The sequence below is a fragment of the Typopeltis vanoorti genome, chromosome 6 (assembly GCF_054136105.1).
Source record: "Typopeltis vanoorti isolate ZY-2024b chromosome 6, IOZ_Tvanoo_1.0, whole genome shotgun sequence".
NCBI classification, from domain to species: domain Eukaryota; kingdom Metazoa; phylum Arthropoda; class Arachnida; order Uropygi; family Thelyphonidae; genus Typopeltis; species Typopeltis vanoorti.
In genome coordinates, this window is record NC_143554.1 from 16,417,483 (window position 1) to 16,444,606 (window position 27,124).

At 38.8% G+C, this 27,124-nt stretch overlaps 1 protein-coding gene across 2 annotated transcripts in view; it reads right to left on the reverse strand.

The window, feature by feature from the left end:
* Nucleotides 1-27,124, reverse strand: part of LOC150105310 (neprilysin-2-like) — a 493,284-nt gene that overhangs the window by 116,131 nt on the left and 350,029 nt on the right. The window lies entirely within an intron of this gene.

Below are 27,124 nucleotides of genomic sequence, written 5' to 3' on the forward strand. Positions count from 1 at the left end.
GTATTTTTTGTCTGTAAATTGCATGTGTCCTGAAGGCCAATTCGTCTGTATGCAGGATGAAAAACTTGAGTTTCTGGGAAGAAAAAAAACCTGCTTTTTTCCGATCTCCATATGAGATCGGCTAACTTGCCTTCAATTGAAAAAAAAAACATATAAAGATTCCTCCTGTCGAAAATCAAACTTAGGCCTTTTCTAATCGAAGGGCACAACACACCATTGTTCTTCCAGTTGTGCTACATTTTATAATAAAGTGACACTTGAGTTGGATAAAGGAAATGGCTATTAAGTGTTACTACCAGATTTTGCAAAGGCATTTGACAACATTCCATATTCAACTTTGTCTCATAAATTGAAACAAATGGGGATGGATATGAAGCTGGTGATATGGATAACAGGGTGGTTAACAGATATATACCAAAGAGTGATGTGTTAGGAATTGAGGTGTCACATATAGCAAAATTTATATAGGAAATGATTTGAAGGGAAATATTCAATTGTTTCCTAAGAAATGGCAGTATGAATATAAGTAAATGGCTGCCAGTTTAACATGGCCAAGATTTATGCGTGAAGAGATTACAAGCTGTGGTTTATACTGATGGATCAGCAGGAAACTGATGAGACAAGGAAGGGATTTGTAGTCCTGAAACCATCTTTGTTATCTGCCTCTGTACCCTTTCCACAGTCAATTTATCCCCTTCAAATCCTGGGGACCAAATTTGAAAACAATAGTCTAAGTGTGGTCTGATCAGGGTCTTATACAACTGAATGATAACTCTTTTATCTCTGCGGGTCAGTGTCCTTTTCAGTATTACAGCAATCCTCTAAGTTACCCTCACCACCTTTGCAATGTGCTCCCTGAATTTCAGTTTTTTGTCAATCATCACCCCCAGATTGCTTGTTTCCCCGAACTCCTCCAGTACAGCTCCTCTAATCGAGTATGCATCCTCCCATCGATGGATCCCAAACCTCAAGATTTTACATTTTGCTCTATTGAACCGATACCCCCCATTCATGTGCCCATCTGTCTAGTTTATTCAAATCCTCTTGCAGGGCTGCCACATTTGCACTATTACTGATAACCCTTCCCAGCTTCACAGCAAACAACTGAACGTCCCCTTGCAATCCATTGACAATATCATTGATATAAAGGTTCAACAATATAGGTCCCAATACTGAGCACTGTGGAATCCCACTTGTAACCTTCTGCTTCCTTGATATTGCCCCACCATACACAACTCTCTGATACCTATCAGTCAGCCAATCCTGAATCCATTTGACTAACCTGACATCCAGACCCATGTGCTGCAACTTGAATATCAGCTTATCATGTGGCACCCTGTGAAACACTTTTGCAAAATCCAAAAAAATGGCAGTATATGCCTTTCCCTCATCAACTGCTCTTGTCACTTTATTATAAAAGGCAATCATATTACTAAAGCAAGAATGCCCCTTAACAAATCCATGTTGATTCTCACAGATAACATTACCCTCATTACCATCAACTACTGATGACACACAAAACAGGCCTATAATTAGACACTTCCAGTCTGCTACCGCTCTTATGCAGCAGCACTATCTTACCTTCCTTCCATTCCCTGGGTACCTTCTCCACAGCTAGACTTTTATTGAAAAGCCTCCACATTCTCTCAAAACCCGAGGTGAAATAACAATCCTGCCCAACAGCTTTACTGGTATCCAGAGTACTCAGTATTTGGAACACTCTCCTCTTGCACCTCTAAACCTTCCCTATCCCTCTAGTATTAAAACCTCCTCAAGGATGAAATACTTCAATAAAGTGCTCATTGAACAACTCCACTATGTCCTCTGCATCAGTCACTCTATTCATTTTTTTATGCCGCAATGTCATTCTTCCAAAATCGTTTCTCCTCCTACTGGCCATATAGCTAAAAAATTCCCTAGGATTTTCTTTGTATCTTAGTGCCAATCTCCACTCATATTCCAGTTTTGCCTTCCTTACCATTCTGGTTACTCTCAAGGCCTGCATCTTATATTCTTTGTGTATCTGTTCTCTACCCCTCTCCTTATATCTCTTCCGTAATTTCTTTTTCAACTGCAGTTCCTGTTTGATATCGTTTGTCATCCACTTTACATCAAATTGTGTCCGCTTCTTAACCCACAGAATACAGCTTACTATTGCTGCTAACAAATATTCTTTCACAATTTCCCAAGCACTAATGATATCCTGGCCTTCCAATTCTTCCCTCCATGGAACTGTCCCTAGTTGATACCTAAAACTATTATAATCACCCGCCTTATAATTCCACATATGTTCTCTTTTCTTTGATACACCTGCATGTTTGTTCATCTTCCTTGTCAAAAACCACACGATCACTCTCTCCAACTGGTGAGAGAGATGTCATCTCACTTATTATCAGCTCTTCTGATGCTATGACTAAATCCAAAACTCTTGAACCTCTTGTTCCCTCTATTACATGCTGCCGAAGACATTTGTCCCTCTAGAATTCCAGAAATTCTATCCCCTTCTTACTACTTGCATTTTCCTCTTTCCAGCTTATACTGCTGTAGTTAAAATTTCCCATAACAATCATTCTTCTTGCACTTGCCAAGCTCAACTGCCTAAACACCTCCTGGTCCCCACCCTCTGTGCTTCCTGGTTTATAGCAATATCCCACTAAATAACCTGTCTTGGACACTTCTACCTCACACCATATGCTTTCAAAACCAATTGTGTCACTACCTTCCAAAACTTCCACTCTTAAAGGACATAAATCATCACTTATCATAAGCAGTACTCCACCACCATGTTTTCCTTTCCTATCCTACCGAAAAATGCTGTACCCTGCCACTTCAATTCCGGTTATTATATCATCCTCCGTCAACCACGTCTCAGAGATCCCAATAATCTTTGGCCAGGTCGATGCTATCAGCGGCACCAACTCATCTCCTTTATTCTGGATACTCCTGGCATTAGTATAGAGCATAAAAAAATGTCACTGCTTCTATACCTATCATTGTCCCCTCTCGACCCCATTGCACTCAGTGTTAACTGATGTCATCCCCCTTCCCCCCAAGCACCCATTCCCACAAGAGGCCACCCCTTTGCAGATGATGCAAAGTTGGGACGGACCATGAAGGGTAGTGAAGATGTTGTGGCCTTACAAGAAGATCTGAATAAATTGAGTGATTGGGCACAAAAATGGGGATATGAGTTCAATGTTGCAAAATGTAAGGTTTTAAAATTTGGAAAACAAAGATGGTATGCAGAATTTATGCTTGGTGAGGATATATTGTTGGAGGTGGAAGAAATAAGAGATCTGGGGGTGATAGTGGATAAGGATCTGAAATTTAGGGGACATAGCCAAAATTGTGAAGACAACACAAAGGCTTCTGAGAATGATGTGGAGGACACTGACATGTAGAAGTAGGGAGATTCTTGTTCCATTGTATAAGGCTTTGATTAGGCCACACATGGACTATAATGACCAGATTTGGTCACATGGTTTTCAGAAGGATGAAGAGATGTTGGAAAGGGTCCAAAGGCAATTACTAAGGTAGTTTCCCTCTGGAGTGTTGAGTATGAGGAAAGATTGAGAAGATGTAATTTGCAGAGTCTGGTGGACAAGAGGAAGAGGGGGAGATATGATAGACAACTGCAAGTTGGTAAGGAGTTGTTATAGGATGAATGCTGGAGAAGTTCTACAGAAAATAGTGGGAGATCGGGGGAGAACCAGAGGTCATCCCTGGAAACTGTATAAAGAGAGTGCGAATAGGGGAGTGAGAGGCAGGTTTTTTTCGTGCAGAGTTGTGAATGATTGGAATGCCTTGTCTGAGAGTGTGGTGTCTGCAAGGAGTTTGAATATCTTCAAGGCACGGTATGATGAGCTGTGTGTGTGTGAGATAAAAGGACCTCCCAGAGGAGTCTTTGACTCCTGAGGCTTTGGGGTAGTAGTAATAATAATAATAATCCACCCTGGGAATTCTAATTTCCCTGCATTGACACACTGACTCGTTCAGAAAACAGCAATCTTTCCAGATGCCTTCATCCTTCCTCATTCAAATGTAGACAGTCTCTAGTATACAGTTCCCATCTATCCTCAAATGCCCTCCAAGCATCCACATATTCCAATCTTCTCTTCTGACACATTCTGGCTATTATGCGATTCAATATTGCTGCTCTTCTGCTTAGCTCGTCGCTATCATACCTGGGCAACACACACATAATCTTCCCTCTCTGCGTTTTCTTTTCACAACTTCAAGCAAGAATCTCAGATCTCTCGCTGCCCAATTTACACTGCCTCTCAAATCATTCGTACCCAACATCACAATCATTTCATCGCCCTTTCACCCCTCTTAATTGCCACAGCCACATTTTCTATCATCCCTCCAGGCAAACACACCTCTGGCATCCTATCTTGCACAACAGAGATCATTGAATCTCCATACATCACACCTTTAACCACTCTGTTCCTTGATTGTTCACCTGCATCCCTCACTATCTCTCCTCTAACCTTTTCTCTCTGTGTTCCCCTACTTCCTTGCTGTCCTTGCATCACTCTGTCCCTGGTTCCAGCACTCCCTCACATTCTTCTCATTTCCTCTCTCTGACTGTTTCCATTCTCCCCTCCTCTATCATTCCCATAACTCTCTCTCACTCCCTCTCTTCTACTATTTTCATTCTCTCCTCTTCTATCATTCTCAAAACTCTCTCTCTCTCCCCTACTCTGATTCGCCTTGCATTTAACTCTTCCATTCTCCTAATCTCATCTTTCATTTTTCTAATCTCAATCAAAAGACATTCCACCTCCACTTTCAGCTCATCTATCTCTCTTTACAAGTCATTCTCTCCTATCACACTACTTGTCTTTCGATATTCATTTCCCATTCCTGAAGCAACTAGGTAATTTATCGATATATCTACTTCATTTATTTCCTCCCACTGCCTGCATATTGCATACATATGCACTCCCACCTCTCTCACTAGCCACATATCCAAATCCAGAGATGCATACATGCCGCAAGCACTGCATGCCACAAAGTCCCTTATTATATTACTTATAATAGAGGTCTTAAATGGCAGAGGACTTGGTGACACAGCATTTGCTATTGTAATTGAATCTGCCATCATTCCTTACTGCCAAGGAACTACTAAAGTAATTGTTAATTATATATAAATGCTATATAAACACTGTATTATATATATATATATATATATATATATAAATGCTAAATGTATATATACATATATATAAATGCTAAATGTATATATACATATATATAAATGCTAAATGTATATATACATATATATAAATGCTAAATGTATATATACATATATATAAATGCTATATTCATCTATACCAAATAGCGAATAACTTATCTTTTCTTCCGCTGCCAATACTCCTGATACTGTGACCTCACATTCTTGGTAACTCAAAAATAACCCAATATCTAACAATGAAACTCTAAAGCAGAACCACTAAACAACACTTGTGTTACTGAGAAAAAAAATGGAGCACAATTCACAAAAGAATTCACACTATACACCTCTTATAAAACACTTTTTTTTAACAAAAGCTCAAATCCACTGCCGTGCGCTTCAAATCCTATTATAGATAGGGAGTTGAAGTTTAGAGGGCGTATTGCAAAGTTGGCTAAAACAGCACACTTCCAATTACATGGTTGTTGAATACACAGACAAGCTGGCTTTGACATGTATGTCATGGATATAAAGTGCCCATTAAAACTGCAACACCATTGAAATAATACAGATAAAAGTTTAAGATGACTAATCTGTTTCATCCATATGGCCATTTCAGTGGCAAAATGGTAGAACATGAGCATCACCCAAAATACCTTGGAGTGAGCCTGGACAGAAGCCTAACCTATAAAAGGCACATCACCAACCTGTCCAACAAAGTTAAAATGAGAAATATCATCATTTCATGGCTTGCTGGAACAACCTGGTATTGTGGAGCTGATGTCTTAAAGTCATCTGTACTAGCCCTTGCATTCTCTGTAGCAGAATACTGTCTGGGAAAGAAGTGCACCCACTAACATTATAGATTATTATTATTATTACCCCAAGACCTCAAGGAGTCAAAGGCTCATCTGGGAGGTCCTTTTATCACACACACACACACACACAGCTCATCATACTGTGTCTAGAACACATTCAAACTCCTTGCAGACACCACACTCGCATGCAAGGCATTTCAATCATTCAAAACTCTGCACGAAAAAACTTGCTTCTCACTCCCCTACTCACACCTTCTTTATACAGTTTCCAAGGATGACCTCTGGTTCTCCCCTGATCTTCCACTATTTTCTGTAGAACTTCTCAAGCATTAATCCTATAACAACCCCTTACTAACTTGTAGGTCTCTATCATATCTCCCCTCTTCCTCCTGTCCACCAGACTCTGCAAATTACATCTTCTCAATCTTTCCTCATACTCGACATTCCAGAGGTCAGAAACTACGTCAGTCACCTTTGGACCCTTTCCAACATCTCTTCATCCTTCTGAAAACCAAGTGACCAAATTTGGGCACAATAATCCATGTGTGGCCTAATCAAAGCCTTATACAAAGGAACAAGAATCTCCCTACTTCTACATGTCAGTGTCCTCCGCATTATTCCCAGAAGCCTTTGTGTCTTATCAATTTTGGTCCCCTAAATTTCAGATCCTTATCCACTATCACCCCCATTTCTTCCACCACCAACAATATATCCTCACCAAGCATAAATTCTGCATACCATCTTTGTTTTCCAAATTTTAAAACCTTACATTTTGCAACATTGAACTCACATCCCCATTTCCATCCCCAATCACTCAATTTATTCAAGTCTTCTTGCAAGGCCACAGCATCTTCACTACTCTTCATGGTTCATCCCAACTTTGCATCATCTGCAAACAACTGAATATCTCCATCCAAATCTTCACCTATATCATTAATATACAAGTTAAACAGTAATAGCCCTAAAACAGACCCCTGATGCACTCCAATAGTGACTTCACTCTACTCACTTCTCTACCTTCCAACAGCACTCTCCAATAGACTCACACCATAACCACTCAAATGCAGTCCATCGCTCCCATACAGTTCACTTTATCACTCAAACTCATTCCACATATTAACAAATTGCACTCCCGTCTCCTCATACATTTCAGCCAGCATATCATTCATAATCCTTGCTCTCCACCTCATCTCACCACAGTCAAACCTAGGCAACATGCTGACCACCCTTCCTGTCATACTATTCTCTTTTATCCTTCTAAGAAGCCGCCTGATATCCATTCTGACATGCTCTTTGTCCTCTTTCAAATCATTCGTACCGATTAAAACCATCAGCTCCTTTGCTCGCTCCCTCCTCATATCCAATGCCCCAATCACTCTACTCATTTTACCACCTGGAAAACATACCTTGTGTATCCTATCATCCAGCACACCTTTAATAATGGAGTCACCATACAATGTCACCACTCGCTCATATTTCGTTAACTCTTTCGTGCCATCATGATTTAATACTTTTTTACCCGAATTTTCTTAATTTCATCTTAATTTCTTAATTCTGCATCCATTTCATCTCTTTCCTCATCCAATCCAATTCAATTTATAAATCTCACATTACATTCTCTCTATCATTCAGTCTTTCTAATTTTCTAACTCTCGACCCCCTCTTCTCACTTTCACTCTCATTCATCCTTCTGTGCTTCCGTACTTTCGGTCCAACATGCATCCAACTTTAGCTATCACTCACTCTTTCGATTTTTTTTCCACTTTCTATTCCTGCATCATGCAGTTTCATTCTTTCTCTCAATTTCGTTTCCTTCCTTCACTTTCATCCTTTTTAACATCCGTTAGTTTTTAAATCACTCATTTTCTTTTTTTACTGATTTTTTAACATCCTTTCACCTCTTTTACACCATCCATCTCTTTCGAATGTGCACTCATTTTCCCACGATTCTTACTGCTAACACTTTCTGTCATCATTTTCATATTTGCATTCATCAATTCCTCGTTCTGGTCGCACTTTGCACACACCCTCCTTTCATCCACCCTAAACATCCACAAATCATTTATGTAATGGAAAGAATACAAATAGCACACCTCACACTTAACGAAATGACTGAAGTATAAATTAAATTCATGGAATGACTAAGCCGCAGCCATGTTTCCTCTGCCGGTTTCTGCTCTAAGGTTTAATAATAGCGAATTCCCAGATATCCATAAACTCTACCATGTGCACAATTAGTGGGACACTGAGAAGCACCCATCTTCCCTGGCTGCCTGTCCTAACGTTGTTCCACCAAATATACAGAGAAGACAAGCCTCAATTAAAGTATTTAATAAAGTAATGAGCAATTCACTCCTGCCCCTGCACCAGACTCTCATAAATCCACCTAATATTCGCCTAAAATCACGAAACCCTTTCTGGTCTATGGACAAACTCTCTTCATCTGCCTTAACCATAAACACCTGACATGTGGAGAGAACACTGGTCCAACAGTCTTCCAACAAACGGTTTCCTGATTGAAGATCCCTGTGCTCTGCAACCTGGTTTTTCCCTTCCTAGGAAGATTTGATCATCTATCAACAGGATCAGAACTAACCAGGGCAGATGTGGCTACCTACTGCATAAATGTAGACCATCAGACCACCGTTATTGTGACTGTTCCCCTGTAGCCAAGCGATTGATCACTCATATTGTGAATGACTGCCCATGGCACCAATTTCATGGTGGTGGCCTCCAGGACATCCACTGACAGATGAGGTCCTGAATTGGCTTTCTAGTCTGGATATTAGCCTGTAACTGCTTTCCATAAGAATAAATAAATAAATAAATAAAGTGGTAAATAAGGCAATCCATGCATATCTGGTCACCTAGATGAGGATCCAGAAGCAAGTGACCAAGACTGTTGCAAGTCTATGGAATGCTCCCTATGAGAAAATAGATTTGTCTGTGCATTTCCAAAACTAACTGATAAGTGAATAAGAAGGGGGATGTCATAGAAGCAAATAAGTTATTCAAGAGCTTTGACAGGATTAACGTCAAAGACTTTCTTTTTTTTTTTTCAGTGCATGATAAGAAGAGAGATAAACAGGGTCACCGCTGAGAATTCTATAAATGCACATAGCAAGGGTGTCAGGATTAGATTTTCTGATTGGAGAAAGGTGAATGGGTTGTGGAGGTGGTCGGGAGTGCATCGTCAGTGAATGCATTCAAGAAGATGTATGATAATAGGTATTGTGTGAAAAGTGTGTTTAGAGTGGATTGTCCGTGATGAGTCTTTGACTCCATGGAGATGCTTGAGAAGTAATAATAATAATTATTATTATTATAATAATGCCAGTCTGGCTGGCTGAGTGGTTAGTATATCTGCTCTCCAGCCGAAAGGCTGTGGGTTCGAATCCCACCTGGGCATGGATGTTTGTGATTGTCTGTAGAAATACTAGTGATGGTGGTCGGCGGTATATGGCATTGGTGTAGTTGCGGTCAGTTGATGGATTGAGTGGTGGAGACAGAGTTGTAGAGCAGGTGTCCTCCCTCGATGAGTCTTTGGACTCCCTGGAGGTGCCAAATAATAATAATAATAATGTATAAGTTATACAGAAGGAAAGATGTGAAGTTTGTGGATATGTAATATAAATCAATAGACAAAATAAAGATTTATATTTGGTGAGAGGTTTGAACTTGAATAGATTCGGTATCCAAATTCTTGCAAAAGTGCTGCCAAATAGGATTACCTTGGTAAGTGGCAAGTAATATGGTTATGATAAAATTCTTTTGATGAATGCCGATGGTAGGGAGATAACTGAAGTAGACAAAACAGTTGAATTAATGAGTGATCACTTTATTATCATCCAGGTGAAAATACTGCAGTAACAAGATGGGCAAGGGCTGATGTGGAAATAAAAATAGATGAACTGGAGGTGCATAGGATATGCACCAGCTTTATTAGTGTAATGTGTGTGGCCCAGTTCCATTAGTACTGTACACAGCAGGTAATCTTTTCATCTCAGAATGCAACACCATACTCTTTGCCACATTTAAACTGACAGCCATTCTCTTCTTTGAACATACTGTCAGCCCATTTAAACCATCTGGCAAGATCTAATCTTTAATTATATCGAATAAATGAAACCTCAAAAGTCTGGTCTGGCACAACATAGTATTGACACTAAACACAATATCCAGTGGGATGAAACTCATCTTCTCAATAGATGCAGGTTTAAATATGAACACCTTTTCAAAGAAAGTTGTGAAGCCGTTTTAGTCAGCCAAATCTGAATCAGAACGATTGTCTCTCTCTCTCTCAAAAATTTGGAAGATTCTTATCTTATGTAACCGTCAAAAATAGTTGTGTAATAATATTGTTAATAATATTAAGATAAAGATATTAATGTCTTCGAACATGGTTATATGTGGAGAAGGGGTGGAAAAATATGCTTTAGGTTTGGACGTTTTAAGTATGTCTGGGGAGGGAATAGAGAAAATTCTAGAACAAGACCAAATAGACTGCATATATAATTATAAGAACAGGCCAGGTGGTAATTTATTAGGTCTATACACAAATGCCAGGAGCATTAGAAACAAAAGGGGTTGAATTCATTGCTTTATTGAATACTGTGTGGCCTAAGATTGTTGGTATTAGTGAAACCTGGCCATCAGAATCAGATATGGTAAGTGGGATAGAGTGTAACGGGTATACTATTTTTAGGAATGACAGAAGAGATAGGAGAGGAGGAGTGCTACTAATGATATCAGATGACTTAAGTCCAGTTAGGGTGGAAACACAAGAAAACAATGATGGTAACAATGTCCCATGTAGCAGTGAGTTTGAGTCTATCTGGTGTGAAGTGATGGTTAACAAAATGAAATATATGATGGGATGTTGCTACAGACCTGGTGCTCAGTTGCAGGGAATGAAGAAATGCATCGCCATGGGTACCAAACGAATGATCATTATGGGTGACCTTAATTTTCCAAACATTGATTGGGCAGAAGAGAAATCTCATGGTAAGAAATAAGAGGAATTTATTGAATTGTTGAGAGACAACTTTCTCAAGCAGCATGTGAAAGAAGGAACAAAGTGAAAGAGTGTTGAATTTGCTCATAGCTCAACTTAGGAGAATACTATCTTTGGTCTCATGGTATCAGTTACTGAATGGGAAAAATGTCAGCAATGCATGGGAATCTTTGAAAAAGTGCTTAAACGAGGTAGTATTCTGAAGGTATCCGTAGTGTTCTAAGAATAAATAAGTTGGGAGTGAAACAGATGTCCAACCTTATTAAGCAAGAAATCCACAAGAAGAAGATGATGTGGAAAGAATATCATGAGAATAAGAGTGAGAGGAGTTATGAAATATATAAAGCTCAGGTGAAAAGTAACAAGTATTGTGAGGAAAGCTAAATCAGAGTATGAAAAGAAATTGGTCATATAAGCTAAAGGCAATCCAAAAGAATTTTATCATTATGTTGCAGAAGAAAGAATGAATGATAAAAGAAATATAAGAATAAAAGAAAGAATGAATGTGGAAGATAAATTTATTGAATGCAGATGGTACCCGAGTGTCGGAAGCCAATGAGATTGTTCAATTAATGAGTGCTCACTTTGCTAAGATATATCAACCATGTGTATGTAACATGATGCACAGTGCTACTGCTACATTGGATGAATTAGAATTAGAACTGAATTCAAGATTCATGAAAATGAATTTGAAGAGTGTTGCATAACCTGGATAAGAATTTGTCTATAGGGACAGATGGAATATCAGCCCGTTTGCTAAAGGAATGTTTAGCTGAATTGGCTACACTTTTCACATGTTTGTATACCTCGAGTCTGAGCTCAGGAATGATACCATAAGAATGGAAGGAATGTATGATAGTTCCATTGTACAAAGGTGGTGCAAAAACTGATGTGCCTAACTACCGACCTATCAGTATCTCTGGGGTAGTAGTGAAGTTTTAGAGAAGTTGGTAAGAACTCACATACAGAAATGGGTAGACAAGCATGCTATACTCTGCAAGGGACAGCATGGGCTTACTAAAGGAAGGTCATGTTTTAGCAATTTGCTCATATTTTATAACAATGTTACAGCCGAGTTAGATAAAGGATGGATACATTATAATAATGTTGGATTTTTCTAAGGCATTTGATAAAATACCACATGAAAGGCTGGTATTCTATCAAACTGGAGAATATGGGATTGGAATAAAACTCTTGACTTTGATCAGGTGATCATTGACAGACAGATATCAAAAAGTGGTATACAGTGGGTGTGGTCACCACAAGTCACCTTAATCTGCCAGATTTAAGGTGATCAGTGGTGTACCTCAGGGTTCAGTCCTTGGGCCATTATTGTTTAATCTATACATTAATGACATCAGGAAGGATCTATCATCAGATGTGCAATTGTTTGCTGATGATGCAAAGATAGGCAGGGCAATCAGGGACTACTGATATTCAGCAATTACAAAATTATTTGAATAGACTGGAAATTTGGGCACACGAAAATGGCTGTCTACTTAATGTTAGTAAGTGTAAAGTAATGCACTTGGTGTGATGCTACAAGAAACTGAAGAGGCAAAGGATCTTGGCATATTGGTGGATAGGAATTTAAAGTTCAAAGGTCACATAGCAAAAGTTGCAAATATAACTCAGAGGATTGAGATGTTGAAGTGAACTTTGACATGTAAAGATAAGGAAGTCATTTTGCCTCTTTATAAGGCTTTGATAAGACCACACCTGGATTATTGCATGCAGATTTAATCTCCTGGGTTCCAAGGGGATAAAGAAGCTGTGGTACAAAGAAGAGTTACAAAGATTATATCTGGATTATGGTATTTAGATTATGAGGACAGACTGCGAGTATGTGGATTGCAGACTAGTTAGGAGAAAGAGGGGTGATATGATAGAGGTCTTAAACTTTGGAATGGGTGTTATAAGATATCAACTGATGAAATTTTTCATTATATGGAAGGTGGGGAAAGAACACAGGGGGGGATCCATGGAAGTTAAATTTATTTGCAATCAATTAAGGGGTAAGAGCTAGATTGTTCTCCTAGAGTGAAGTGATTGAGTGGAATAATTTGCCCTTAGGGATATTAATTGCATCTAGTGTGAATGAATTTAAGGGAAGGTATAATAGCTGGTTTTGGTGATTTATAACCTCTCTCGATGAGTCCTTGACTCCCTGGAGGTCTCAGATAATAATAATAATTATTATAATAATAATAATAATTATTATTATTATAATAATTATTAATTTACAGATAATTATTTTATTTACAGATATTACAGATAATTATTAATAAATAATAATAATAATTATTATTATTTATTAATAATTATTTTTAGCATGCAGCAACAGTTTTTAATTAGTAAACCACCGACTGCTGTATGTGCTTTGTAATCCGGTTCCTTTGATTGCTTGTTTGTACACACTTATGATGTACTGTTACTTTCAGTACGAAAATAACAGTACATTAAAGTTGATGACTATGGTTATCGTGTAATTTATTATTTATAATCATGCCACAGGTACCTTTATAAATTAGACTTACTATCCTTCACAGGGAAGAATTCGCTAAACAAACAGGAAAATTATCAATTTTACAAGGTGAGCTTCATGCTCAGATTGCCTTTCTCAAAAAATGTCACGCCACAAAAGTTATTCCTACGTTTGCTAGATTTAGAGAACCTATTCAGTCGCATGGAGTTCATGCCATTTATATTTGTGCAAGTTTTTTCTTGATACAGAACCAACTTTGAGCGACTAAAAAACATTTAGCATCTGATATTCAGTCGATTTTAGATCTTGAAAGAAGGATTTCAGCTACCCTGGATGATGAATTACTGGATATCGTTCTTTGTGTTTTTCTAAACAATCTTAAGCCCATTCTTATGAAAGATATTCCTGCAAACTGATGCAAAAATATGAATCTTTATACCGTAAGCAAAAAATTACTCCTGACAATACTCCCACTAATAAATGAATTGTGAATATTTCAGAAACTAGTGCATTAGCTAAAGGCCATGACTTTGCTGTGGTACTAAAATGCATCCCATATCTTGAATTTTTGCATAATATTGAATGCAATCTGTCGAGACTTTCCAGCAAAGATACTAATAAACTATGCTTTGAAGTTGCTGCTTTACTTTTTACCTTTAGGTCTAATAGGTAAAAAAATCTTACATATTAGTGATGGCTTGCATTTTAATAAATTTGAGATCAGGTGTCTGGAAAAAGTGTTCAGTAAGAGAATGGCAGTGCAGAATCAGAAGAATTACAAAAATAACATGGGTGCAAGCCTTTATCCAGCTGTTCCTAAAAAGGGAGACAAATCTCAGCTATCACACTGTTGCCCCTTTGCTCTTACCTCAGTACTCTTGAAAGGGGTGGTAAAGGTCAGCAGCCAGCTTCTTCACTATCTTGGAGATTTAGAGAAACCCACATGGTTACTCTTAATATTTCCAAAGGATTTGATCATGTCTGATATCAATGTCTTCTCAAAAAGCTATCATCTTATGGTCTTCCTCCTGTCCTCTGTGATTGAGTTGCCAGATTCTTGTCTGGTTATTTATTGCATGTATTGGTGGATGATTTCCTCTAATCCATTCTCAAGTAAGACAAAGATAACTTTGTGAATTTCATTGCCATTAAAATACAGTCTTGTTTTATTACCTACAAGAAAGATCCTGTTTACTTCCTGTTACTTTTGATAAGGTTCCAACATCAGTTTTCAATATCAGCTTTCAATGTCAGTTTTCCCTTCTTCAGCTGACTTTCACATTCATCTTATCCTGGCATAAACATATTACATCAGTAGCCTCTAAAAACTTGGTATTCGTTTTTGGTTAGAACTTCTAAACACTTTATAAATCTCAAATCCAACCAACCTTAGAATACTGTTCTCACATTTGTATGGTACACCCAAAACCTCCATAAGAATTCATAAGGAGAGAGAGAGAAAGGGGGAGAGCCTATTACAGCAATGGGTTACCTCAATTCTCCCCCTTTAGTCTACATAGAACACTTAGAAAATCAAGCTATGAATACAGCTACTCTCAAACCAGTATTCTGGCTGTGCTATGATTTGCTATTTGGCCACATGGTCCAAACACATTAGATACATTTTTAGTGCATTTACACAGCTAACACCCTAAAATCTATTTCACAATGGAACAGGAAGCTAATGACTGTCTGCCCTTCCTAGAAAACTTATACATACAGGGAGATAACTGCACAATCAGACCATTATCCAGCTCAACAATATGGTATTTTAAAAACACTAACTCACAGAGCCAGAGTTATCTGTTCTGGTGACAGGGCTCTTACTACTGAAATCACTTACTTGCATTATGCTTTCTTAGCCAATGACTATAACTCCCAAAGAATAGATGATATACTATTTACTGCCCCCCCCCAAATCCCTCCATTGCCTGTTATGCAAGACTACAGCAAAACTTTTATCATTTCATACATTCAAGGCACATCTGAAAAAATATCTAGAATGCTTAATAAACATCAGCTCCACACCACATTTAAAATTTTTTCAAATTGGCAACTGTCATCTGTTCAACCAAGGATAAGCTTTCTCTTTTATTACATCCAGGAGTATATTAAGTGTCCTGTATTTGTGACTTGACTTACTATGTACAGACAGGAAGAACTGTTGACATCTGGCTTGGTGAACATAAAAAAAATACATTCAGCACTTTGTTATGGAAGTCAAGACTGGAGACCATGCTTTAGATACCCTTTCATGCAGGATCAAATGTAAGAAAACAAAAGTGCTACACCGAACTCATTTTTAGTCAGAGAGCGATTGTTTTGGAATCAGCAGCAGCTTTAAAAACTTTCTCCAAACATCAACAAGTTTGGCTGTATTAATTTACCAAAAATCTGTGAGGTAGTCCTTTTAAGATCAAATTATACTTTTTTTTTTCTCTCTCTCTCTCTCTCTCTCTTTATCCAACAATAGATTGCACCAATTGACTTGACTTTAGTTCCTTGTGCTGCCTGTTACATTTTTTTTTTTTTTTAAAAAGTCTCACTGTTATACCAAACTGTTGCTGTTTGTGTAATGTGACAATCAGTATTTGTGCTCTGATAATGCTGGATATAATACCAGTGAAAAATTGGCAAATAAGTTCAATAAATATTAATTGATTTTCTTATTATACTGTAGTGTGAATTATTATACTGAACACAGATGACATATGTTGTCCTCTGAGATGGGCCTCCCACAATGAGTCTTGCAATTGCATGGAGGCCCTCAATAATACTGATTATTATTATTATTAAGAGAGACCTCCAGGAAGTCAGAGACTCATCGAGGGAGGCCACATACTACACACACCAGCTATCATACTTATTCTTGAATTCATTCACACTGCTTGCACTCACAACATCCAATGGCAATCCATTCTAATCATGCACCACTGAAAAGTTTTGATAAATGCCTAGAGCAAAAAATGATATTAAAGCATCTGATATAACCATAAGAAATAACATATCTTAAAACTCTTTAATCCCCATGTTTCATCTTTCATGGTGATTCATGGTGATCTTCGTGAATTCCTTCCTGGTGAGTATCACAACTTTTCAATTCCCCCTCATATCCCTTTTCAAGTACCCAAAATTAGCATTCATGCCAGATTTGATAATTTAATATTGATTTGTTTATAAAGTTCAATTCAAACATTTCTAAAAGTAAGTCTATTTTGCAAATCTCTCTCTCTCTCTCCTAGTTTTAAGTTTTATTTTTTATTTTGCGAGTTTACAAAATTTTGCCAGCCCGGTTAGCAAATCTTCTTTCCAATCAACAGGATGTGGATTTGAATCCCAATGTGAGCATATCAGAATGTATTTAAGTGGAAAAGCAAAGATTCCATCCCTAAACTCTTCTTGTTGGATGTCTTAAAAGTTCAGTGTTTGGTGTGTAGAACAGTTTTCTAAATTATACGCGTGGATAGGCTTATGTGTTTGTCAGACATGTTATGATAGGTTTCACGGTATAAAAGAACACAGATGGTTAAGCAAATAACTATTTATTAACTTAAAAGCTAATATTTCGCTGGTCTTATATCCAGCGTCTTCAGAGCACACAACACAAAGTTTGTTACAAAGGCAAGACAACCACAATCCGGTGTAACAGTGGGGACAGTATAAGTGATTGCAGTGTGCAACACAAGACTAAAGTCCTAATATGGCGCCATCTAGGTTTAAAAAAACAAACAAACAAAAAAAAAAAATTTCAAGTTTTGAAATAGTAGTCCAAATGATAAAAAATAAAAGTAATAAATATTAATTTGGTCTTAGGATGACTGTCTCCCATATCTTTGGTAGATTTATACAGCCATACTTGTTCAGGTTTGGGGTATGTTTCAAGGCTTCTGTTGATTCCAGGAACAACCTCTCTGACTTGTAGAAGCTTCTGTGCATTACTTTTGTTTCTTTCCAATTGATTCTGTGTGCAGGGGTGTCCAGAGCATGGTCTGCCAGACCCGACTTACCATAGCGAAAGTGTCGGATATATTTTTTGTGTTCACTGAGGCGGATGTCCACATTTCTTCCTGTCTGTCCGTAGTAGGCTTGATGGCAAGAACAGGGCACTTCATAGACACCAGGATGTGATAAAGGAGTGCATTTGTCCTTGGGTGAACGGATGAGAGTTGCTAATTTTTTTTATAAGGTTTAAATACTGTGCGTAATTGGTGTTTGTTAAGCACCCTAGATATCTTTTAAGTTAATAAATAGTTATTTGCTTAACCATCTGTGTTCTTTTATACCGTGAAACCTATCATAACAAGTTTTCTAAATTTTCTGGATTATCTAACCTTTAGACTATCTATGGCAATAAACTTAGTATATACCATTAGCACAACAGACATTTATGGCTGGTATTTACATAAAAAATGCAAACAAACAAAAAAAAAGTAAATAAAACCACTCCTTAAGCTTATTCACTGTTTGTGCTCTCACTAACCTAGCAGGCAATGCACCCTGCTGCTCACCACTTCCATTCACAACTTCAAGGAATGGCTCCCTGCCTTGCTTCTTCCTCTTGTTCTACTATACAAAAGATATCTCCTCTACTGTCCACCCTGTAACTACCTCTGAACAGTTTAAATATCTCAATCATATACCCTCTTTCCCTTCTAGTCACCATATTCTGCAGTCCATATGCCTTCACTCTATCCTCATAACTAACACTGTACAGCCCTGATATCGTTTTTATCATTTTTGTTCTCCACCTCTGCACCCTTTCCAAAGTTAATTTATTCCTTTCAAATCCCAGTGACCAAATCTGAGCACAACAGATGTGGTCTGATCAGGATTTTGTACAGTGGAATTGCCACTCTTCTATCACTGTCAGTTAGAAGAGTGGCAATTCAACATTGCAACAATCTTTTGGGTTACCTTCATATTTGTGATGCATCCCATAAACTACTACATATTATCAATCCAAGATTCCTTATCTTATTCAATTGGCAGTATATGCCTTACCCCCCCCCCCTGCCTCATCAACCACTCTTCTTACTTTATTATAAATAGTTATTATAAACGGTTCATGATATGACAATGAAGTGATTAATGAATGATTGACAGCCATACGATGACTTCTGTGAGAAAAGAATATATGTGGAACTACAAGGATGATGATTACGAAAAGCTCAGGAAACAGTTTGTTGCAGTTGGGTGCAGGAGATCAATGGCACTTGGCTGCTACTCAAGAACTAACTATTAGAAGTAATGTCTAAATGTATTCCAAGGGGTCAAAAGGTTAAATAATGTTCTGTGAAATGGAAGAATTAAGCATGCAATGCAGAGGAAAAGGCATTACAACAGCAGCATAAGATTAGTGGTAAAAATCAGTTCCACCAGGAATACAAAGAACAGGCAAGAAGGTTTACTTGTTTGTTAAGGATAGAAAAAGGGCAGTATGAGGAGCAGATAGCTAATAAAGCCACAAAAAAAAAAAAAAACCTCTGGAGTTCTTTTGATATTCACTGGACAAAATGGCAAAAGGATAACTGCTGCTAAGAATACAGTTGAGATATTAAATGATCAGTTAATAAAGGTATTTCATCCTTGTTAATGTGACACCATGTGGAGTTTGCAAGCAATGGAAAGAGAGGAGGAGAGATTGACTGTGAATGAACAACTAGTATATAGGGACTGCATAAACTTGATATTAATAAGGCTGTGGGACTCAATGATATATCACCTCGTGTTTTGAGGGAACGTGCCAGAGAGTTAACATACTTGCCTTGACATACTTGTTTAATATGAGACTTACACTGGGTCAAGTTCCAAAGGAATAAAAGAAAAGCAATATTCAACCACTTCATAAGAGAGGTGACAGAACTCAAGAATGAAATTACTGTCCAATCTGTGTGCAAGTGTTGTGTTAAAGTGCTAGGGAAGCTAGTGAGAACCAGAATTCAGAATTGAAGTTGAAAACAGTGGCATTCTTTTTTTGAAGAACAGAATGGAGATGCTAATGGAAGGTCATGTTTTTAGTAATCTGCTTACTTGTTACAATAAGGGGACAGGTGTATGGAACAAGGGAGATGGATGGATGCACAATAGTATACTTGGATTTTTATTATTATTTAGGCCTCCATGGAGTCAAAAGACTCATCGTGGGAGGTCCTTTCTAAGAAACACAAGTCTATCAAGACTCATCGAATGAAGTCCCTCCTATGAAACACAAAATCTATCATACCACTCCTTAAATGCATTGACCATTCTCGCTCTCACCACTCTATTAGGCAATGCATTCCATGGTTCAACCACCCTGCAGTCTCTTTTCGCAACTTCCAGGAATGGCCCCTTGTCATGACTCCTTCCCGCTGTTCAACAAAGCGAAAGAACTCCCCAGTGTCAACCCTGTAACCGCCTCTCAACAGTTTAAAAGTCTCAATCATATCACCTCTCCTTCTTCTATCCACCAAACTCTGCAGTCCACACTCCCTCAGCCGATCCTCATAAATAACATTGTACAGTCCTGACACCATCTTTGTTATCTGCTTTTGTACCCTTTTCACAGTTAATTTATTCCCTTCAAATCCTGGGGACCAGATCTGAGAACAATAGTCTAAGTGTGGTCTGATCAGAGTCTTATAAAACGGAATGATAACCTTTTTATCTCTGCAGGTCAGTGTCCTTCTCATTATTGCAGCAATCCTCTGAGTTACCTTCACTACCTTTGCAATATGTCCCCTAAATTTCAGGTTTCTATCAATCATCAACTCCAGATCTCCTGTCTCCCCTACTTCTTCCAGTTTAACTCCTCCATAGAGTATGCAGCGTCCCATCGATGTGTCCCAAACCTCAAGACCTTAAATTTTCTGCATTAAACTGAAAACCCCATTCATTTGCCCATCTATCTAGCTTATTCAAATCCTCTTGCAGAGCTGCCGCATCTGCACTATTACTAATAATCCTTCCCAGCTTTGCATCATCTGCAAACAACTGAATATCCCCTTGCAATCCATTGACAATGTCATTGATATAAAGGCTAAACAATATAGGCCCCAGTACTCAGCCCTATGGAACCCCACTTGTAACCTTCTGCCTCTTTGATATTGCTCCACCATACACAACTCTCTGATACCTATCGGACAGCCAATCCTGAATCCAGTTGACATCCAGACCCATGTGCTGCAACTTGAATATCAGCTTATCATGTGGCACCCTGTCAAATGTCTTTGCTAAGTCTAGGAAAATGGCAGTATATGCCTTTCCCTCATCTAATGCTATTGTAACTTTATTATAAAAGGCTAGCATATTGCTAAAACAAGAGCGCACCTTCACAAATCCATGTCGATTCTCACAGACAACATTACCCTCATCTGCCCAATGCTGTATACAGTCCCTCACTACTTTCTCCAAGATCTTGCTGACTACTGATGACACACAAACTGGCCTATAATTAGACACTTCCAGTCTGCTACCACCCTTATGCAATGGCACTATCTTACCTTCCTTCCATTCCATGGGCACCTTTCCTGCAGCCAGACTTACATTGAAAAGCCAGGTCATTTTGCAAAGGTATTTGACAGATTGCCAAATAATAAATTGATAGTTAAATTAGAATGAATGATTTTGAACATTACAATAATACATTGGATTGGAGATTGGCTTTCTGACAGCAACTTGTGTATGGGGAAGAATATCACTCAAGAGAAATATCATGAGTGTTGTGACTCAAATATTTTAGGACCAATGGTGTTTTACCTGTTTATTAATAATAGTGGGGAAGGTTTGAAGGGAGGTACTCAGTTGTTTGCATATGGTGCAACGTTGGAAAGAATTATAATAAGGCCACCCATAATATGGCTTTGACTCCATGGAGGTCTGAGGATAATAAAACTGAAGATTAACACTGAATGAGTCTTACAGTGGGTGAAGTTCTAAAATTGTTGAAGGAAGGGAAGATTGTACTGCATCATCAACAACAGTGGTATTATCTTTGATGGACAGCCCATATTTGCTAATGGGAAGCCATGTTTTGGTAATCTATGTACTTCTTACAATAAAGTGACAACTGCATTGAACAAGGGAGATGGATACACAGTAGTATGCCAGCCTGGTTGGCCAAATGGTTAGCATATCCACTCTCGACCCAAAAGGCTGCAGCTTCAAATCCTGACATGGGCATGGATGTTTGTGACTGTCTGTGAAAATACTAGTGGAGTGGTGGTGGTGGGCAGTAGATGGCATTGGTGTAGATGATGCAGTTTGCTGTAGTTGGTGGATTGAGTGGTGGAGATGGAGAGTGGTAGAGTAGCTGCCCTCCCACGATGAGTCTGGGCTCCTTGGAGGTGTCACATAATAATAATAATAAGGGAGGTGACAGAACTCAAGCATCCGATTATAGGCCAATCTGTGTGATAGGTGTGGTTAAAGTGTTGGAGAGGCTAGCAAGAACCAGGATCCAGAATTGGGTTGGCAACAGTGGTATTATCATTGATGGACAGCAGATTTGCTAAAGGGAAGCTATATTTTAGGAATCTATATACTTATTACACAGAATTACTTGTAGAAGCAAGGAGATTGTGGTTATAGTGTATAATGGTAATTAAATACTTAAGGAATTGACAGCATATACTAGAAATATAAATTAAATCAACTTTAATATATACTTTCCAATATTTCGGCAACATCATGAATAAAGCAAATGAGAAACGAAGCGAGGAAGCTAATGTTTTCCTAAAGTCCTGATAGTGCCCCCTGGCGGGCTATATTAGGTGTTCTTGGCCTTTGAGCTGAAGTTCTTCTGATGCATGTTTCCCAAATTTGGGGCAGTCTCATTCATCCAAATTTGTTGAGGTTTGGCACGTTCCTAAGGGCTGAGGCTGATTCCATGAATAGTCTTTCATATTTGAACTTGCTGCGGTGTATTACTGTAGCTTTCTTCCACCTTATTCTGTGGCGAGTATCCAGAACAATGTCTGCAAGCCCAGAGTGGCTGTACTGGTGAAATTGGATGTAATCCTTGGGTTCTAAGATTCTGATATTTGCTGCCTTGCCAGTTTGGCCAAAGTAGGACAATTTACAGCTGCAAGGGACCTGGTATACACCAGGTAGGTCTAGGGGAAGTGGTTGGTCTTTAGTGGAGCAGATAAGGGATGCCAATTTTCTATATGATCTGTAACAAGAGGACAAGTCATGTTTTTTTAGGATGTGTTGATTTTTTCTAAGGTGCCTCGGATGAAGGGAATGGTGATGGATTTAGAGTAATTGTTTTTGTGAAGGGGAGGAGGTGGGTTGTGGACAACTGGTTTTAGTATTTTTTGGATTTTTTTTTTGGGGGGGGGGTAGCCATTGGCTGAGAAAGTGTTAAGGATGTGATTTAGTTCAGTGGTTAGGGCTTTGTCATTCGAACAGATTAGTTTAGCCCTGTTGAATAGTGTCTTAATAACTCCATATTGTTGTGAGGGGGAGGGGGATTGTTGGTGAATGTATCTGCCTGTATGGGTGGGTTTTCTATAAACTGAGAAAACCAAGGTTCCATCAGGTTGGCAGGTGACTAGTGTGTCTAGGAAGGGAAGGCTACTGTTTTCCTCTTTTTCCAGGGTGAATTTGATTCTAGGGTGTTGGTTGTTTAAGTGTGTTAAGAAGGAGAGGAGTGTATCCGGGCCATGTGGCCAAGCGAAGCCATATGGTAGGTTTTTGTGGGGCAGAGTTTAAGGCTTTCTCTTCAAAAGTCTCCATAAAGAAGTTGGCCAAGGGTGGGTTCACCACTTTCCCCACCCTTGGCCAACTTCTTTATGGAGACTTTTGAAGAGAAAGCCTTAAACTCTGCCCCACAAAAACCTACCATATGGCTTCGCTACGTTGATGATGTATTCGCTATTTGGCCACATGGCCCGGATACACTCCTCTCCTTCTTAACACACTTAAACAACCAACATCCTAGAATCAAATTCACCCTGGAAAAAGAGGAAAACAGTAGCCTCCCCTTCCTAGATACAATTTGCAGAGTCTAGTGGATAAGTGGATGGGGGGGATGAAATGATAGAGATGTACGAGTTGATAAGGGGTTGTTACAGGAGTAACATTGAAGATGTTTTTCATAAAATAGTGGGAAATGGAGTAGAACAAGAGGTCATGGACCTCTTAGTAGCTGTATAAGGAAACTGTGAGCATGGGAGTGAGAAGCAAGAATTTTTGCATGGAGAGTTATTATTATTAGTATTATTATTATTATTATTATCCAGTTCAGCGACACATCAAGGCATTCCAAGTTATCGTGTGTGTGTGTGTGTGTGTGTGTGTGTGTGTGTGTGTGTGTGTGTGTGTGTGCGTGCGCGCTGTGCACGAATTTTTCAATCAACAGCTGCAGTGGAAATCAAACCTATTAAACATAGGTTTGATTTCATAACTTCCCAACACAGCAAACAAACCAATAAATAATAACTAACTGGTGTCATCCTCAGATAAGCTTACAAATAAGCTTCAAGGATGAAAGCTGAGAAATTACATCTCATCCAAGATAAAAAAAAAATTATTGCAGACAACTCCAAGGAGTCCTTAGACTCATTGAGGGAGGCCCTAAACATCATGTTAAGAACTATCCGACATTTACCAGTATCTATCATACTTTGCTTTGTACTCATTTACAGTTTTGGCACCCACAATACTCTGCAACCTATTCCACTCATTCACTGTTCTCTGAGCAAAAACCTTGTTCTAACTTGTAACTACACTCTTACTCAGTTTCCATGGATGAATAACTGGAGTGCATTGCTTGAAAGTGTATTGTCTGCAGAGAATATGAATGTAATTAAGGCTCAGTATGACTCAGCTGTGTGTATAACAAAGAGACCTTTTGCAGTGAGTCTTTGACTCCATGGGGGTCTTCTGATAATAATAATATTATTATTATTGCTTTAGAAGTGGACATGAATGGGCACAAGAGTGGGGATACAGTTTAATGTTGTGTAAGGTTGTAAAATTTGCAATACAAAGATGGAATGTGGAGTATACATTTGGAGGGGATATATCGGAGAAGGTGGTGAAAATCAGAGATCATGGAATGATGGTGGACAAGGATCTAAAATTTAGGCAACACTGTAAAATTGTGCAGACAAGACATTGAATTCTGGCAATGATGAAGGGAACAGCTCGTAGAAATAAGGATATTCTGGTTCCAATGCATAAGGCATCGATTAGGCCACTTATGGGCTACAGAGCACAGATTATCACCTGATTTGTAAAATGATGACGAGATATTGGAAATGTTCCTGAGGGTAATGTTATCTGTGAGAATCAACATGGATTTGTGAAAGGACGCTCTTGTTTTAGCAATATGCTAGCCTTTTATAATAAAGTTACAAGAGCATTAGATGAGGGAAAGGCATATACTGCAATTTTCTTAGACTTGGCGAAGGCATTTGACAGGGTGCCACATGATAAGCTGATATTTAAGTTGCAGCACATGGGTCTGGATGTCAGATTGGTCAACTGGATTCAGGATTGGCTGTCTGATAGGTATCAGAGAGTTGTGTATGGTGGAGCAGTTTCCAGGAGGCAGAGGGTTACAAGTGGGGTCCCACAGGGCTCAGTACTAGGACCTATATTGTTTAACCTTTATATCAATGACATAGCCAGTGGATTGCAGGGGGATATTCAGTTGTTTGCGGATGATGCGAAGCTTGGAAGGATTATTAGTAATAGTGCAGATGTGGTAGCCCTGCAAGAGGATTTAAATAAGCTAGATAGATGGGCAAATGAATGGGGGTGTCAGTTTAATGCAGCAAAATGTAAGGTCTTGAGGTTTGGGAAACATCGATGGGATGCTGCATACTCTATGGGAGGAGTTATACTGGAGGAAGTAGGGGAGACAAGAGATCTGGGGTTGATGATTGATAGAAACCTGAAGTTTAGGGGACATATTGCAAAGGTGGTGAAGGTAACACAGAGGATTGCTGCTATTATGAGAAGGACACTGACCTGCAGAGATAAGAGGGTTATCATTCCGTTGTATAAGTCTCTGATCAGACCACACTTGGACTATTGTTCTCAGATTTGGTCCCCAGGATTTGAAGGGGATAAATTAACCGTGGAAAGGATACAAAGACGGATGACAAAGATGGTTTCAGGGCTGTACAAGGATAGTTATGAGGATCGGCTGAGAGAATGTGGACTGCAGAGTTTGGTGGATAGAAGAAGGAGAGGTGATATGATTGAGACTTTTAAACTGTTGAGAGGTGGTTACAGGGTTGACACTGGGGAGTTCTTTCGCTTGGTTGATCAGCGGGAAGGAGTGATGACAAGAGGCCATCCCTGGAAGTTACGAAAGGAAACTGTGAGCAAGAGGGTAAGGAGTGGTTTCTTTGTGTGGAGGGTGGTTGAGCCGTGGAATGCATTGCCTGATGGAGTGGTGGGAGCGAGAACGGTCAGTGGGTTTAAGGAGTGGTATGATAAACTTTGTGTTTCTCAGGGGGGGACTTCCCCTCGATGAGTCTTGACAGACTTTATGTCTTAGAAAGGACCTCCCTCGATGAGTCTTTTGACTCCTTGGAGGCCTGAATAATAATAATAATAATAATAATAATAATTTGGCTAAGGTAGTTTCTGGAATGTTGAGCATTAAGAAAGATTGAGAAAATGTAATTTACAGTCTAGTGGTTAAGAAGCAGAGGGATGATAAAAGAGAGTTGTATAAGTTGGCAGTTAATCTTACCAGATTAACACTGATGAGGTATTTCATAGCATGGTGAGAATAAGAGTAACAAGGCAGGTATGAGCAAAGGAGTGAGAAGATGAGTTTTTGCATGGCAAGTGGTGAATGGTTGGAATTCCTTGCTTGAGTGTATGGTGTCTGCAGGGAATGTGCATGTAATTAAAACACAATAATTTGAGCGTAGCATATGACAGGGAGACCTCACCTCACATGATAAGTTTCTGACTCCATGGAGGTCTGAGGATAAGAATAATAAAAAGCAATCAAATTACTAAAACAAGAGGCCCCACACCATTAACAAATCCATGTTGATCCTCACAAATAACATTACTTCATCTACCCAGTGCTGCCAATTCCAGCAGAAATATAAACTAGTATATTGGAAACTTCCATTTTATTATGACCACTCATCTGCAATGGCACTTCCTTAACTCCTTGGAAGGAAGTGCAAGTGCAGGCTAGTGGAAATGGAGCTGTCAGTTCCTTAGCACATTCTCTGAAATCACTTGACAAAATCCCATCCAGTCCCACTGCCTTATTGACATCCACAGTACTTAGTATTCCACTTACACTTCTAAAAATCGAACCCTCTCCATCCTTCTATTAATAAAACTTTTTCTAGGATGAAAAAGCCCAATAAAGTGATCATTAAACAACTCCACTATGTCCACTGCATCAGTCATTCTGTCCCCATTTTCATCTGTCAATATCATTCTTCAACAATAATTTCTCCTCCTACTGGCTACATAACAGAATTCCTTAGGATTTTCCTTTGATCTCAGAGCTAATCTCTTCTTGTATTCCAGTTTTGTCTTCCTTACTATACTAATCCCTTTCCTGGCCTGAGTCTTACACTGTTCATGCATCTTCCCTCCACTTTTTTCCTTACACTTTTTCCATAACCACCTTTTTCATCTGCAGTTCCCATCTCATTTCATTA